At 44.6% G+C, this 15,104-nt stretch overlaps 1 protein-coding gene across 2 annotated transcripts in view; it reads right to left on the bottom strand.

Moving 5' to 3' along the window:
* Positions 1–15,074, bottom strand: part of LMBRD2 (LMBR1 domain containing 2) — a 57,247-nt gene extending 42,173 nt beyond the window's left edge. The window contains exon 1 of one of the 2 annotated variants that reach the window (XM_037902639.2): positions 14,741–15,074. The gene's annotated coding sequence lies outside the window, so the exon portion shown is untranslated. The remainder of the gene's footprint in view (positions 1–14,740) is intronic. The other variant, XM_037902640.2, reaches the window with a different exon arrangement.
* Positions 15,075–15,104: the final 30 nt, after the last annotated feature.

Genomic DNA, 15,104 nt, shown 5'->3' on the forward strand with positions numbered 1-15,104 from the left:
CTCTATGCGACAGTTATACCAACTGTAGTGTAGACCAGCGTTTTTCAAAGTTCGGATCGCGACCCAGTACTGGGTCGCAGCATGTCATGCACTAGATCGCTCATTAATAGTCCCGTCGGTGGTGCTTCCCAGCTAAGACAGGCTAGTGCCTACCTTTTTCCACAGCCCAAACCCCTCATCCCCAGCTCTGTTGGGTTGCAGGCATCAACAATTTTCTTCAACTGGGTCACCAGAAAAAGTTTGAAAACCACTGCTTTTGGCCACAGTTCACAGTGTTACAGCTAAATACAAGGCAGAACAGATTGTTTAGCAGAACTATTTAACATATTTCAAAGGACCAATCAGGGTGAAGCAGCCCGTTAACATCCCTTCAGTCATAGGGAGGCGAGGAAAGGAAAGGAATGGGTGTGAGAGTTGTTAGTGGGTTATATATTGTTGTAATAAGCCATAAATTTACTGTTTATATTCACTCTATGATTTTTAGTGTCTAGCAAAGTTACAAATTTAAGCTCCCAGACTCTTCTTTTGAAAGCATTGTGCAAGTTTCCTTTGAGGATGAGGACTGATATGTCAGATATAGAGTGATGGTGTTCACCCTTAGGTGATGTGATGTTTTTGTCTTATCATTTTCCTGTACGAGTTCATTCGAGAGCAGAGTGATTGTCTGGTTTCACCCAGATAGTTGCTACTGGGGAATTTAGTATACTGGATGAGGTACACCACACGTTGTGATCAGAGCTTTGGAACAGAGCGCAGAGCTGGAGCGTGGAGCAGCTCCGGAGCAGTGGAGCTGCAGGTTTTTGCCTGGAGCTGGAGCGGAGCCGGAGTACAGCTCCAAAGCCCTGGTTGTAATAGGCATGTATAGGACCCATGGATCTTGAAAGGTGTGTTCTGGGGGTGTTAATCATTGTAGCAGCGGAGATACATCTGCAGGTTTTGTATCTTGTTCTGGCAGGGCCTGCTGCCACTTTGACTTGGTGTGTGCTGGTCTCTGGGGAACTTGCTTCTGGGGATGAACTTGGAGAGGTTGGGGGGTCTGAAGGCCAGAAGAGGGGATTCAGGAAAGATGTATTTTAGGATAGGGTCCCTATCAAGTATGGGTTGTAATAGTTTGATGATACCCTCTATGGGTTCCAAGTGGGGTGATAGGTAACAACTAGGGGTGTGCAGTCATAGTGTTTTTCTCCCCCTGTACTGAAGCAGGTCCTCTTGGGGTATTTAATTTAATGGGGTAGCATTACTTTTTATCAGTATCTGTGTTTTCTCACTGATGCTTACAGGTTTTAATACAATGGAAAAATCTACTGTGTTTCATCATATGTAATTTCAGTACAAGAAAAAAAAACCAGCAACATGATAGAATTTAAAATCCTTCCTTCTCTGTGATGCTCTTCTATCCTGTCTTCAAACACAACTGTCCCTTAAGAACATAAGAACAGCCATACTGGGTCAGACCAAAGGTCATTCTAGCCCAGTATCCTGTCTTCCGACAGTGGCCAATGACAGTGCCCCAGAGGGAATGAACAGAACAGGTAATCAAGTGATCCATCCCATCACCCAACACCCTGCCCCAGCCCTGAGACCTCTCCCACCCTCCGAACCCCTCGGTCCCAGCCCAGAGCACCCTCCTGCACCCCAAACCCCCCAGCCCCACCCAGAGCCCACACCCCAAGCCGGATCCCTCACCCCCTTCCCCAACCCCCCTGCTCCAGCCCAGAGCCCCCTCCCACCCTCTCGAATCCAGCCTGGAGACCCCTCCTGTATCCCCAACCCCCTCATCCATGGCCCCACACCAGAGCCCACACCCTCCAACTGGAGCTCTCACCCCCTCCTGCACCCCTACTCCCAATTTCATGAGCATTCATGTCCCACCATACAATTTCCATACCCAGATGTGGCCCTCAGGCCAGAAAGTTTGCCCACCCTTAGGCACTGATGGACCTATGCTCCATGAACTTACCTAGTTCCTTTTTTGAACCCTGTTATAGTCTTGGCTCCTCTGGCAAGGAGTTCCACAGGCTGACTGCGCGTTGTGTGAAAAAAATACTTCCTTTTGTTTGTTTTAAATCTGCTGCCTATTCATTTAATTTGGTGACCCCCTAGTTTTTGTGTTATGAGGAGTAAATAACACTTCCTTATTTACTTTCTCCACACCAATCATGATTTTATAGACCTCTATTATATCCCCCACTAGTCGTCTCTTTTCCAAGCTAAAAAGTCCCAATCTTGTTAATCTCGCTCGTATGGCGCCTGTTCCATACCCCTAATCATTTTTGTTGTCTTTTTCTGAACCTTTTCCAATTCCAATATATCTTTTTTGAGATGGGGCGACCACAACCATATGCAGTATTCAAGATATGGGTGTACCATGGATTTATATAGAGGCAATATGATATTTTCTGTCTTATTATCTACCCCTTTCGTAATGATTCCCAACATTCTGCTAGCTTTTTTGACTGCTGCACACTGAGTGGATGGTTTCAGAGAACTATCCACAATGACTCCAAAATCTCTTTCTTGAGTGGTAAAAACTCATTTAGACCCCATCATTTTATATGTATAGTTGGGATTATGTTTTCCAATATGCATTACTTTGCCTTTATCAATATTGAATTTCATCTGCCGTTTTGTTGCCCAGTCACCCAGTTTTGAGAGATCCTTTTGTAGCTCTTCGCAGTCTGCCTGGGACTTAACTATCTTGAATAATTTTGTCCCTTACATTCATCAGTCGTTTTTTTTGCTGTGCTCACTTTTCCCAGTTACTTATTCTATGTTAGAAGAAGGCATCAATATGATGCCATGTGATGGAACTTGTTTTTACAGTTTTTTTTTTTAAATCTAGAAAGTTACACACAAAAAACCTACAATAAAAGAACACAGACTGCAAAGACAACAGTTACTCAAAAGTTATGAAATTCAGAATTAAGATTGTCTATGGAACCTTAATTTGGCCCCTTATGCATATGCATTATGAGTTTTTAATTACATTATCACATATAACTTTGACACAGGAGTCCTGTCTCATTCAGTGAGCAAAGGGTACTCACTTAATGAGCAGCTATTCAATATTTTGTTTTCTCCTTGTTCAACGTGTGGCCCACGCCTTACTGAACATTATTCAAATGCTGCTTTGAAGACATAATTATTGATTTCTTCATGGGCTTTTCTAAGGCACTCATCACTATATTATCTGACTGCTTCACACGCATTAATTTGTTTTCATAACACTCTTGTGAGATGCATGGGTATTATTATCCCACTTTAGCAACTGGGAGGAAGAGGCAGATTAAAGTCAGAAGTGTCAACTAATTTTGGGTGTCCCCATTTGAGACATCTAGGACCTGGTTATTCGGCATATTTAGCATTATAAAGCATTTTAAATGTCCAAAGCACAACTCCCACTGACTTCGGTTATGCACTCACTGTTTCAGCACTTGTGCAAATCAGACCCTAAAGGTCTCAACTTGGACACCCTGAAAATGAGGAACAAAATTAGTGACCATCTGGGAAAAGTTTGGTTTAAATGACTTGCCTAGCATCACACAGGAATTCTGGGGCAGAAGCAGGGACAGAATCCAATTCTTCAGAGCAGCATTTAACTGCTTAAGCATAAAACCATCCTTTCTCTTCCTGCAAGCCCTTTCCTCATTCACTACACACCTTCTGTCTCCTATGGACAACTGTCTCCTTCACTACCCAACCCTGATTCTTCCTGTCACTGAGTAAGACGGGGTCCTGTGGAAAATATAGAATCACAAGACAGGAAGGGACCTCAAAAGGTCTTCTAGTCCAGTCCCCTGTACTCAAGCAGGACAAAGTATTTTCTAGACCATCCCTGAGAGGTGTTTGTCTAATCTGATCTTAAAAACGTGCAATGATGGAGATTCCACAACCCCTAGGCAATTTGTTCCTGTGCTTAATTACCCTGACAGGAAGTTTTTCCTTATGTCCAACCTAAACCTCCCTTGCTGCAATTTAAGCCCATTGCTTCTTGTCCTATCCTCAGAGGTTAATTAGAACAATTTTTCTCTCCCCTCCTTGTAACAACCTTTTACGTACTTGAAAACTGTTCATGTCCTCCTGCCCCAGTCTTCTCTTCTCCAAACTAAACAAACCCAATTTTTTCAGTCTTTTCTCATAGGTCACGTTTTCTAGACCTTAATCATTTTTGTTACTTTTCTCCGGACTTTCTCCTATTTTCCCACATCTTTCCTGAAATCTTGTGCCCAGAACTGGACACAATACTCCAGTAGAGGCCTAATCAGCATGGAGTAGAGCAGAATTACTACTTCTTGTGTCTTGCTTACAAGACTCCTGCTAATACAAACCAGAATGTTTTTTTGTTTTTTTTTTTTGCAAGTGTTACAGTGTTGACTCATATTTAGCTTGTGATCCACTATCGCCCCCAGATCCCTTTCTGCAGTACTTCCTAGGTAGTCATTTCCCATTTTCTGTGTGTTCCTTCCTAAGTGGAGTACGTGGTATTTGTCCCTATTATTTACTTAGACCATTTCTCCAGTTTGTCCAGATCATTTTGAATTTTAATCCTATCCTCCAATGCAGGACAAAGCAGGGGTTCTCAACCTTTTTTTTCTTTGTAAGGCCCAGCCCACGTTCTATAAAAACCTCCAGGACCCAGTGCGTGTCGGGGGGAGAGGCGCACCTCAGGGCTTCAGCTGCCGGGTGAGGACAGGGCATTAGCCCCACAGTGCACCGAGGCTGCAACTGCTGGGCAGGGGGTCCTCAGGCATAGGCATAGTTTGATTTCTATTTTGGAAGTGTAAGGCCCAGCTGGGCTCAGTTCAGCTCCACATGGAGGGGCCCAGGGAGGGAGCACCACTTCCACCCTCTGACTCACCTCAGCAGGCCACCCAGCTTATTTAGGTTGGGGGGGGGGGGTGCAACCAAAAATTATAACTCAGGTCAGAGGGCTCAGTTCAAAAAGACTGAAAACTGCTCAGGGTGCAGACAGGTGGTTAGCTAGGGGCTGTGTGCAGGCAGGGGGTAGCTCAGGGTGCAGGGAGAGAGGCAGCTAGGGGCTGTGGTTGCTCCTCCGAGGACTTTGCCAGCGCAAGAGCCAGGTCCACCCGCTCAGGTGGCTCTTACTACTTGTGCAAGCAGTCAAAAGGGGGCTGGGAGCTGAGGAGCAGCACAGCTCTCGGCACCTGCAGAAGGAGGAGACAGCGAAGCACTGCAGCTGCCCGTTCCATGGCATCAGCCAGTTTAAAAATTCAAGACTGAAGAGAAAAATATATATTTCCTTTTGTCTAAAAAGTTACCATTTCCCAGGATTCTTCACGTTTGAGAGTAAGAAGATTGAGGGATGTCCCAAAAGAAAAGGTACGGAAGGCTGCAATCAGAAGCACTTTGTACAAGGCCAGTGCCAAAAACAATAACAGGAAGTGTGTGGACACACATATGCACATATAAAACAGAAGAGAGGACTTATCTATGCATACCAAAAATGGTCAATAAGAGACATCATTAAATAAATAAAATTTATATTGCAGAGGAGAGTTTGCCGCTATTTAGGAAACAAGTTCTGGAATTCTTGTGAATCTAAAAACAGATTCTCTCCTGGAGGCCAAATCCAAGCAAAAATGCTTTGCAAATATGTGTAGAGGGGATCAGGTCACTGTTTTACGGATACAGTACAGACCCGTTTACGCGTGAATCCGCTTAACGCGTGGTAGTGCCATGCCTCCCAGTGCTACCTATTTAACACGCAAGACTTGTTAACACGTGGTACAGGAACTTGCTATGTAGCACTACAGATTTGCTCACTAACTCACTGACATAGAAATCGACAGGAAGTGCGGAGCGGAAATGTGTTGTACGTCTTTACAGATATTGGTAAAGACGTATCACGCACGCTTAGTCATTGTCACGCTAGAGAGATATATAATATATAGTAGTTATATAGTAATATATACACACTACATTAGAAAATTTTAACCGTAGGCCTAATATAACGGCAGAGGGCAAGCGTTCCTACATCGTAGAAGAAAAGCTAGCTGCAATAAATCAAGTAAATAGCGGAGAAACCCAGACAAAGTTTCAAAAGATATTGGTTTCAGAGTAGCAGCCGTTTTAGTCTGTATCCGCAAAAAGAAAAGAAGTACTTGTGGCACCTTAGAGACTAACAAATGTATCTGAGCATAAACTTTCATGAGCTACAGCTCACTTCATCGGATGCATTGGGATTGCCGAATCTACTCTCCGAGGATGGCTAAAAAACGAATCTAAACTGAATAGCTTTGTACAAAATATTGATTCTGCCGCAGGGCTTAAGCAAAAGCGTGTGTGCTATTCAGCAAAATCCAAAACCGACAAAGCCATGCATGCATGGTTTGCTCAGTAAAGGCTGAAAGGAATGCCGCTAAGTGGGCCAATTCTTCAAGCCAAAGCAACAAAATTTGGAAATTTAAGGGGGATGAATCATTCCAAGCCAGCAAGGGGTTTATAACTCATTTTAAAAAGCGTCATGGCATAGCGCAGATATCGATTTCTGGAGAAAGCCGATCAGCTGATGAATTGGTCACAAACATGTTTCCCGCCGAGTTAAAATCTATTTTACAAAATGAAGACTACCACGAAGAACAACTTTATAATTGTGATGAAACAGCTTTATTTGCAAAACTGCTACCTGATAAGACTCTAGCCTTTAATTACGAGACACAGAAAACAGATGGATTTAAAAAGATAAAGATCGTGTGACTCTTCTTTTTTGTAGTAATAAGATGGGCACCCATAAGCTTGCCCCTCTTCTCGTTGGCCGCTTTCATAACTCTTGCTGCTTTAATCACCTCAATAGAGCCAAACTGTCAGTAATATATGCTAACAGCAAAAATGCGTGGATGACGAGACACATTTTCGACGACTGGTTCCACAACAGCTTTGTTCCAGCTGTTCGTAAGCATCTGCGGTCGAAGAACTGGAAGCCAAAGCACTTTTTCTACTTGACAATTGTCCAGCCTATCCTCCAGCCGAATCACTGGTATCGAGCGATGGAAAAATTTGAGTGCTATACCTACCATTCAACACAACATCAAAAATTTAGCGCTTAGACCAGGGCATTATTCAGAATTTTAAAAACAAACAATTATCGATGGGAGCTGATTTCAGCGATCATGTCATGCACGTCTTCAGACATTTCAGAATTCCTGAAACAGTTAAACATGAAGAAAATTATTTATTTAGTTAAAAAAGCTTGGGACGGAGTAAAACAAAAGTCCATTGAAAACTGCTGGATGAAGGCTCTCGGTAATGTCTTTTCTGTCAAAGACGGCTCAGACTTGGAAAACTCCAGCAGTGGCACAGATTCAGAGCCAGACTTTGAAGGATTTTCGGAAGAAGACCTCCTACAAACACGCACGCAGACAAAAGAGGATAAAGGTAAATTTCTCTTTCAAATGATAAAATATTTTAGTTTGGATACGTCACCGGAAATCATTACAGAGTAGCTGGAGATGGATGAAGACTGCCCGACTTCAGAATTTCTGTCCGAGTTAGAAATATTAACGGGCTGCGAGGCTATGTTGGACCGCAAAAGTGACGGTGAGGATGTAGTTGAAAAGGTCAAAATTTCGCCCACAGAAGCCCTTAGTGCTGTAGAAACTGTTGTAAGATTTATGGAGGAGCAAAAAGCAGAAAATATTGAAATCATTCATCTGCGGCAAATGACAGACTTCATAAGAAAGAAAGAAAATGAGAGCCAGAAAGAGCAGAAAATAATAGCTTTTTTTCTAAGTGAATGGTAGACACTTTTTTCAGCATGGCTCTCTTAACCAGCGGTCCGTTAACATGCAGTCATGACGGCTTGACTCCCTACATCCGCGCGTAAACAGGTCTGTACCGTACAGGAACTCCTCACTTAAAGTCGTCCCGGTTAACGTTGTGACGTTGCTGATCAATTAGGGAACATGTTCATTTAAAGTTGTGCAATGCTCCCTTCTAACATCGTTTGGCAGCCGCCTGCTTTGTCCACTGCTTGCAGGAAGAGCAGCCTGTTGCAGCAAGCTGGTGGGTGGTTGGAACCAAGGTGGACAGGCAGCCCCCCATCAGCTCCCCACTTGCCTAAGTTCCCTGTGCAGCAGCTGCTCAGCAGGCTATCAACTGCTGGCAGTTCAGCTGTCCCTCCCCCCACTGCCATGTGCTGCTCCTGCCCTCTACCTTGGAGCTGCTCCTCCAGACTCCTGCTTGCTGTGTGGGAGGGAGGGGAAGAAGCGGGGGCTAATGTCAGGGTGTCCCCCTCCCCCCTGCTCCTGCACCCCACTTACCCCATCTTCCATAGAGCGGGGGAACACACAGACGGAGGGAGCTGCTGCCTTAGGCAGCAGCTGCAGCTTTGGTCAGGTCTCCGCTTGCTGATCTAATTAACAAGCCAGTGTACTTCTGACCCCACTCTTCATATTTAAAGGGGAAATGTTTCAGAGTAACAGCCCTGTTAGTCTGTATTCGCAAAAAAAAAAGGAGTACTTGTGGCACCTTAGAGACTAGACAAGCCATTTACAACGCACACTTTGCTTCTCTACAAAAGAAAAAGGACACTAAACTTTCTAAACTACTACATGCCACAAGGGGCCACAGCAATGGTTCCCTCAACCCACCCAGCAATACTGTTAACCTATCCAACTATACTCTTAGCCCAGCAGAAGCAGTTGTCCTATCTCGGGGCCTCTCCTTCTGCCCCTCCACCCCCACGAACATGATACAGTTCTGTGGTGACCTAGAATCCTATTTTCGACATCTCCGACTCAAGGAATATTTCCAACACACCTCTGAACAACATACTAATCCACAGAGACCTCCCTACCAACGCTACAAAAAGAAGGATTCTAGGTGGACCCCTCCTGAAGGTCGAGACAGCAGACTGGACTTCTACATAGAGTGCTTCCGCCGACGTGCACGGGCTGAAATTGTGGAAAAGCAGCATCACTTGCCCCACAACCTCAGCCGTGCAGAACAAAATGCCATCCACAGCCTCAGAAACAACTCTGACATCATAATCAAAAAGGCTGACAAAGGAGGTGCTGTTGTCATCATGAATAGGTCGGAATATGAACAAGAGGCTGCTCGGCAGCTCTCCAACACCACTTTCTACAAGCCATTACTCTCTGATCCCACTGAGAGTTACCAAAAGAAACTACAGCATTTGCTCAAGAAACTCCCTGAAAAAGCACAAGATCAAATCCGCACAGACACACCCCTGGAACCCCGACCTGGGATATTCTATCTACTACCCAAGATCCATAAACCTGGAAATCCTGGGCGCCCCATCATCTCAGGCATTGGCACCCTGACAGCAGGATTGTCTGGCTATGTAGACTCCCTCCTCAGGCCCTACGCTACCAGCACTCCCAGCTACCTTCGAGACACCACTGACTTCCTGAGGAAACTACAATCCATCGGTGATCTTCCTGATAACACCATCCTGGCCACTATGGATGTAGAAGCCCTCTACACCAACATTCCACACAAAGATGGACTACAAGCCGTCAAGAACACTATCCCCGATAATGTCACGGCTAACCTGGTGGCTGAACTTTGTGACTTTGTCCTTACCCATAACTATTTTACATTTGGAGACAATGTATACCTTCAAATCAGCGGCACTGCTATGGGTACCCACATGGCCCCACAGTATGCCAACATTTTTATGGCTGACTTAGAACAACGCTTCCTCAGCTCTCGTCCCCTAACGCCCCTACTCTGCTTGCGCTATATTGATGACATCTTCATCATCTGGACCCATGGAAAAGAAGCCCTTGAGGAATTCCACCATGATTTCAACAATTTCCATCCCACCATCAACCTCAGCCTGGTCCAGTCCACACAAGAGATCCACTTCCTGGACACTACAGTGCTAATAAACGATGGTCACATAAACACCACCCTATATCGGAAACCTACTGACCGCTGTTCCTACCTACATGCCTCCAGCTTTCACCCTGACCACACCACACGATCCATTGTCTACAGCCAAGCTCTGCAATACAACCGCATTTGCTCCAACCCCTCAGACAGAGACAAACACCTACAAGATCTCTATCAAGCATTCTTACAACTACAATACCCACCTGCGGAAGTGAAGAAACAGATTGATAGAGCCAGAAGAGTACCCAGAAGTCACCTACTACAGGACAGGCTTAACAAAGAAAATAACAGAACGCCACTGGCCTTCACCTTCAGCCCCCAACTAAAACCCCTCCAACGCATTATTAAGGATCTACAACCTATCCTGAAGGATGACCCAACACTCTCACAAATCTTGGGAGACAGGCCAGTCCTTGCCTACAGACAGCCCCCAACCTGAAGCAAATACTCACCAGCAAACACATACCACACAACAGAACCACTAACCCAGGAACCTATCCTTGCAACATAGCCCATTGCCAACTGTGCCCACATATCTATTCAGGGGACACCATCACAGGGCCTAATAACATCAGCCACACTATCAGAGGCTCATTCACCTGCACATCCACCAACGTGATATATGACATCATGTGCCAGCAATGCCCCTCTGCCATGTACACTGGTCAAACTGGACAGTCTCTACGTAAAAGAATAAATGGACACAAATCAGATGTCAAGAATTATAACATTCATAAACCAGTCGGAGAACACTTCAATCTCTCTGGTCACGCGATTACAGACGTGAAAGTTGCGATATTTCAACAAAAAAACTTCAAAACCAGACTCCAGCGAGAGACTGTTGAATTGGAATTCATTTGCAAATTGGATACAATTAACTCAGGCTTGAATAGAGACTGGGAGTGGCTAAGTCATTATGCAAGGTAACCTATGCTCAAATAAAGGGGAAATGCGCATCTCTATCTCTCAAACACACACAGGGTATGTGTCTCTGTCTCCCCTCCCTCCTTTCCTGCTGCCTTGTAGAGTGTGAGAGTTAACCCTTGAGGGCTCAGCCAATTGCTAGTTCATCATTTAGCAGTAAGGCATTCCCTGGGAAATATCCCACCCTCTGACTCCTCCACCTCAACCAAGCTTCACAATCATCATCACTGTGTACCAGTATTAAATTGTTTGTTTAAAACTTTGTGTGTGTGTGTGTGTGTGTGTGTGTGTATATATATATATGGAGAGAGAGAGTCTTTTGTCTGGTGAAAAAAATTTCCCTGGAACCTAACCCCCACATTTACATTAAGTATTATGGAGAAATTGGATTCGTTTAATATCATTTCACTTAAAGTCGCATTTTTCAGGAACATAACTACAACGTTAAGTGCGGAGTTCCTGTATCTCTAATGGAGACACCTGAGACAGGAATGGTGGTAAGCTTACATCATGGTGTCCCCATTTCAAGAAAGTGATGGTTTAAGGCCAGCCAGATTATATGCATGTCCTTTTTTCTAAATGCTTTATGCAAATAGAATCCTGAGTGCCTTTTGACACTGGGTGCAGGAGAAGGATCTTGATGGGATAGGCACATGTGCCTAGAAAGATCTTAGTCTGATTCAGGTGGAAATCCAACACACTCTGGCAGGAATCTTAGATTAGTCTCTATCACCACCTTACCCTTGTAAAACTTAGAATAAGATGAAAGTCACTAAAACCTGAAAGCTCATTTACACTGCAAGCTAAAGTTACTGCCACCAGGAAAATTACTTTACATGTCAGAAAGCTAAACTCAGCTGAAATGACTGGTTCAAAAGGAGTCTCCCTCTACCAGGAATACATTAATACCTCATGACAAAGAGAGCTTTCAAAAGTACCAGACCTGTACCAACCTGACAACGGAACTATGGTCCTCTGTCCTGTCAGTAGCCTGTCTAGCTAGAAGAGGTATCCTAGGTTGGGATAGAATGACATGCCCTGGTTTCGAATGAAAATCTCAGCCGCAGGAGATTGGTTTTGACTATCTGCAACACAGCCAGAAGAATTAACTCCAGAAGAATTTTAATATCTAGAGACTTCTTGGGCTTGGTCTACACTTAAAAATTTTACTGGCATGGTTATATCAGTTAGGAGTTTGATTTTTTTTTTTGCTGACATAGGTATGCCAGTAAAAGCACTAGTGAAGCCACAGTTTTATCAATATAAAAGTGATTAAGCTATACCAGTATCAACATTTATATACCAGTATAAATGTCAACACCAAGAGGGATTTACCAGCATAAGTATACTGGTACCATTAAAATGGCAAACGTTTTAGTATAGACCTGTTCTTGGTTTCTCATTTAAGAGGCATCAGTCACTGTTCAGAGGAACTTCAGCTGTATTTCCCCTCAGTGGTACAGCAAAGGGCACCCACTCTCAGGCTTCCAGTTACCCAGCAATTGCACTTTTGAGTAAAGACCACATCTCATTCCCTTCTGATTGGGGTATTACCAGACTTCACAATTCCCTGCCTTCACTGTATTATTCCCAGCAGAGACAGTCTGCCCAGGCGCAGTGAGACTGACTGCCCATAGTCATTGGTATCACACACCTCTTTTTATGAAAGCCTATTTTATTATTAGGCTAAAAGCACTAGAGAGAACACATTAAAAACAACAGAAGCTATACACATGCTAATAAGCTTACCAGACATCACCTGAGCTCTGACATGGGTTCTGGCAGGAGCAGCAGTCTTTCAATGCCCCACCCAAGGAGTTTACTTTATGGTCACAAATTCATCATAGTTTCAACTGATCACAAGCATGCCATTTTATGGGGCTTCAGTAGTTCAAGTCTTTCCAATCCTACTCTAAGAATTGAGGCCCTCCATGGTCATCAGAGTCCGGTCCATTTACGGAATCAAGGAGTGGCCCTGAGCCAGTTTAAACCAGGCTCTTTATCCAAAAATCCTTTCTTTGTCTGTTGGTCCCTGGAGAATCCAGTTTGAACTACTATATGCGTACCTCTCCAGGGTGGCTTCAAAAGGCTGATAAAGTACGTACATTAGCATCCCCCTCCTGCTAGAGGACATACATACAAAGCCACAACAACACACTGAATTGGGGTTAATACCTTCGATGTACATTAAGGTTTAATTGAATTCAATAAAGTTTATCTTAAGTCCAGAAGGTGTGTTGGGGTAATACAGGATATTGTCAGTCTGTCGCAGTATCTACTGGTTAATTATAAAGTACAGGAAAGAAAAATTGCATATTAGTCTGAGAAACTTTTTTTTTAAATCCTCAAAGAGTTCAAATCTTAATATCTGAGTCAAGTTAAAAAGTAAATAATAAAAACAATCTATTTCCTTATTGCATACTGCTTTATTTCCAAAGAGGCAAACAAATAGTAAATCTTTTATAAAGTAGGAATCAGACAGATGGGAAAGAGGAAAAGCTCCTTTACCCTTCCACATAAAATTCATGGTTTGAAGGGCTAAGTTGGTAATGACTTGCACAAGACTTACGGCTGTTATCTTAGTGTGCAATGAGATTTAACATGAACTGGACAGAGCCAACAGTTCCACATAGTTCTGTTCTTTTGTGAGCTTATTAAATTTTTCTACCTAATCAAACAGCCATTATAAAATGAATCCAGTATGCAATTGATCAGGCTGGATACAAGTTGTTGACTGGGAGAGAAATTGCCAAAAAATATTCAAATCTGAGTCATTTCCCCCTTCATCACCAATATTAAAACATATTGTTAGGACAAACATGATGAAAAATTATATTACTGAAATGGAAATCTCATATGAAACTCCACAAAAGGTTTTATTATGAAGGTTTTAGTAAGAACCTTGCACAAAGTCTGAATGGATGTGATTAATGATCCAATTAAAACACTTGGGTGGAGTAGTTGAGCTCTACAAAGGTGCTTTAGAACTGCTTCTGAAAAAACAAAAAAGCCTTTCAAAGGGAAACAGAACAAATCCTTTTGTCAACATGGTGCCAGACTTCCTGAACCACAAACCCTCTCTTTGTTGCTGTGCTTCCCCACAGAAATATTGCTAAAGCAGACATCAGCAGATTTTATAAATAACTAGCTATACAAAATATGCTAAACTTGACTAGTCAATCACTTTGTCAGTACCTTGGAGAAGTAACCTAGTAATTTGTAATATGACTAGCACAATAACTCTCTCTCTCTTTGGGAACAAGAAGTTGACTGTAAAGCAGAATATAATCTGACTGTAAACTCTTTGGGGCAGGGATCTGTCTATTTGTCTCTAAGCATCTGACACACTTTGGGGCACAAAAATAATAATAAATGTTATTCAGCAGTTGTGGGTCTTGGAAAGATAGGGAAAATTGGTCGACCGCAGAATAACCACACTTATTTCTAACTTCCCAAAAAAAACCCCAAACCTATCCTGAGAGCAGACACAGCTCAGTTTTTAAGGTCCCATCTGAAGCGTGCCTATTATTCAGACATTCTGAACTTTATAGGTGCGTCTTCCTTTCTGAGCCCACTTCGTTTGTGGGGCCCGACATGGAATACATGGAATACAGTGCCTGTGCTCTGGGCCCACAAATCACCCGGGGGGGGGGGGGGGAACAAGATATCGCCACATTCCGCCCCCCCCCACCGCCATGCCGCCCCCGTACGCACCCCTACGCCCCTCCCCCTACCGCCGTCCCGCCCCCGTACACCCCCCGCTGTCATGCTCCCTTGTAACCCCTTCCCGCCCTGGTGACACAAAACTGGCCCCTCTCTCCCAAGGCCGCCCCGCACCCCTGCCAGGAGCTGCTCTCTGGCCGCAGCGGGGGTACGGGGGCAGCTGAGGGGAACGGTGTCTGGGGCGATCCCTCAGGAACAAGCCACCCCGCTGGCTCACCTGGGGCTGAGCCACTCTCTCAGCACCGGGGCCTCCGCCAGCCTCTGTCCTCCTCCATCCTCCCCCTGCTGCGGCTGCTGCCCCGGGCGCCGGGCTCCGTGAGCGACGGCCCCGGCCGAAGCGGGGCTTCAAACTGCGCCACAGCAGCCGGCCACAGTTCCCTTGAGGCCCGGCTTCCTCCGTGTCACCACGACTGGGGCAGCCGGTTCCCCAGCTCCTGACATGTCCCTCTGGCCAATCGCTCGCCGTCCAACGACGTCATCGACCGACGCCCAGCCGGGCCGCACGGGCTTCTGGGTAGGCCGACTCCGGCGCCGCTGAACGAACTACAAATCCCAGGAGGCATTGCGGCTGCCCCTTTCAC

This window comes from Chelonia mydas, chromosome 5, assembly GCF_015237465.2.
Source record: "Chelonia mydas isolate rCheMyd1 chromosome 5, rCheMyd1.pri.v2, whole genome shotgun sequence".
NCBI classification, from domain to species: domain Eukaryota; kingdom Metazoa; phylum Chordata; order Testudines; family Cheloniidae; genus Chelonia; species Chelonia mydas.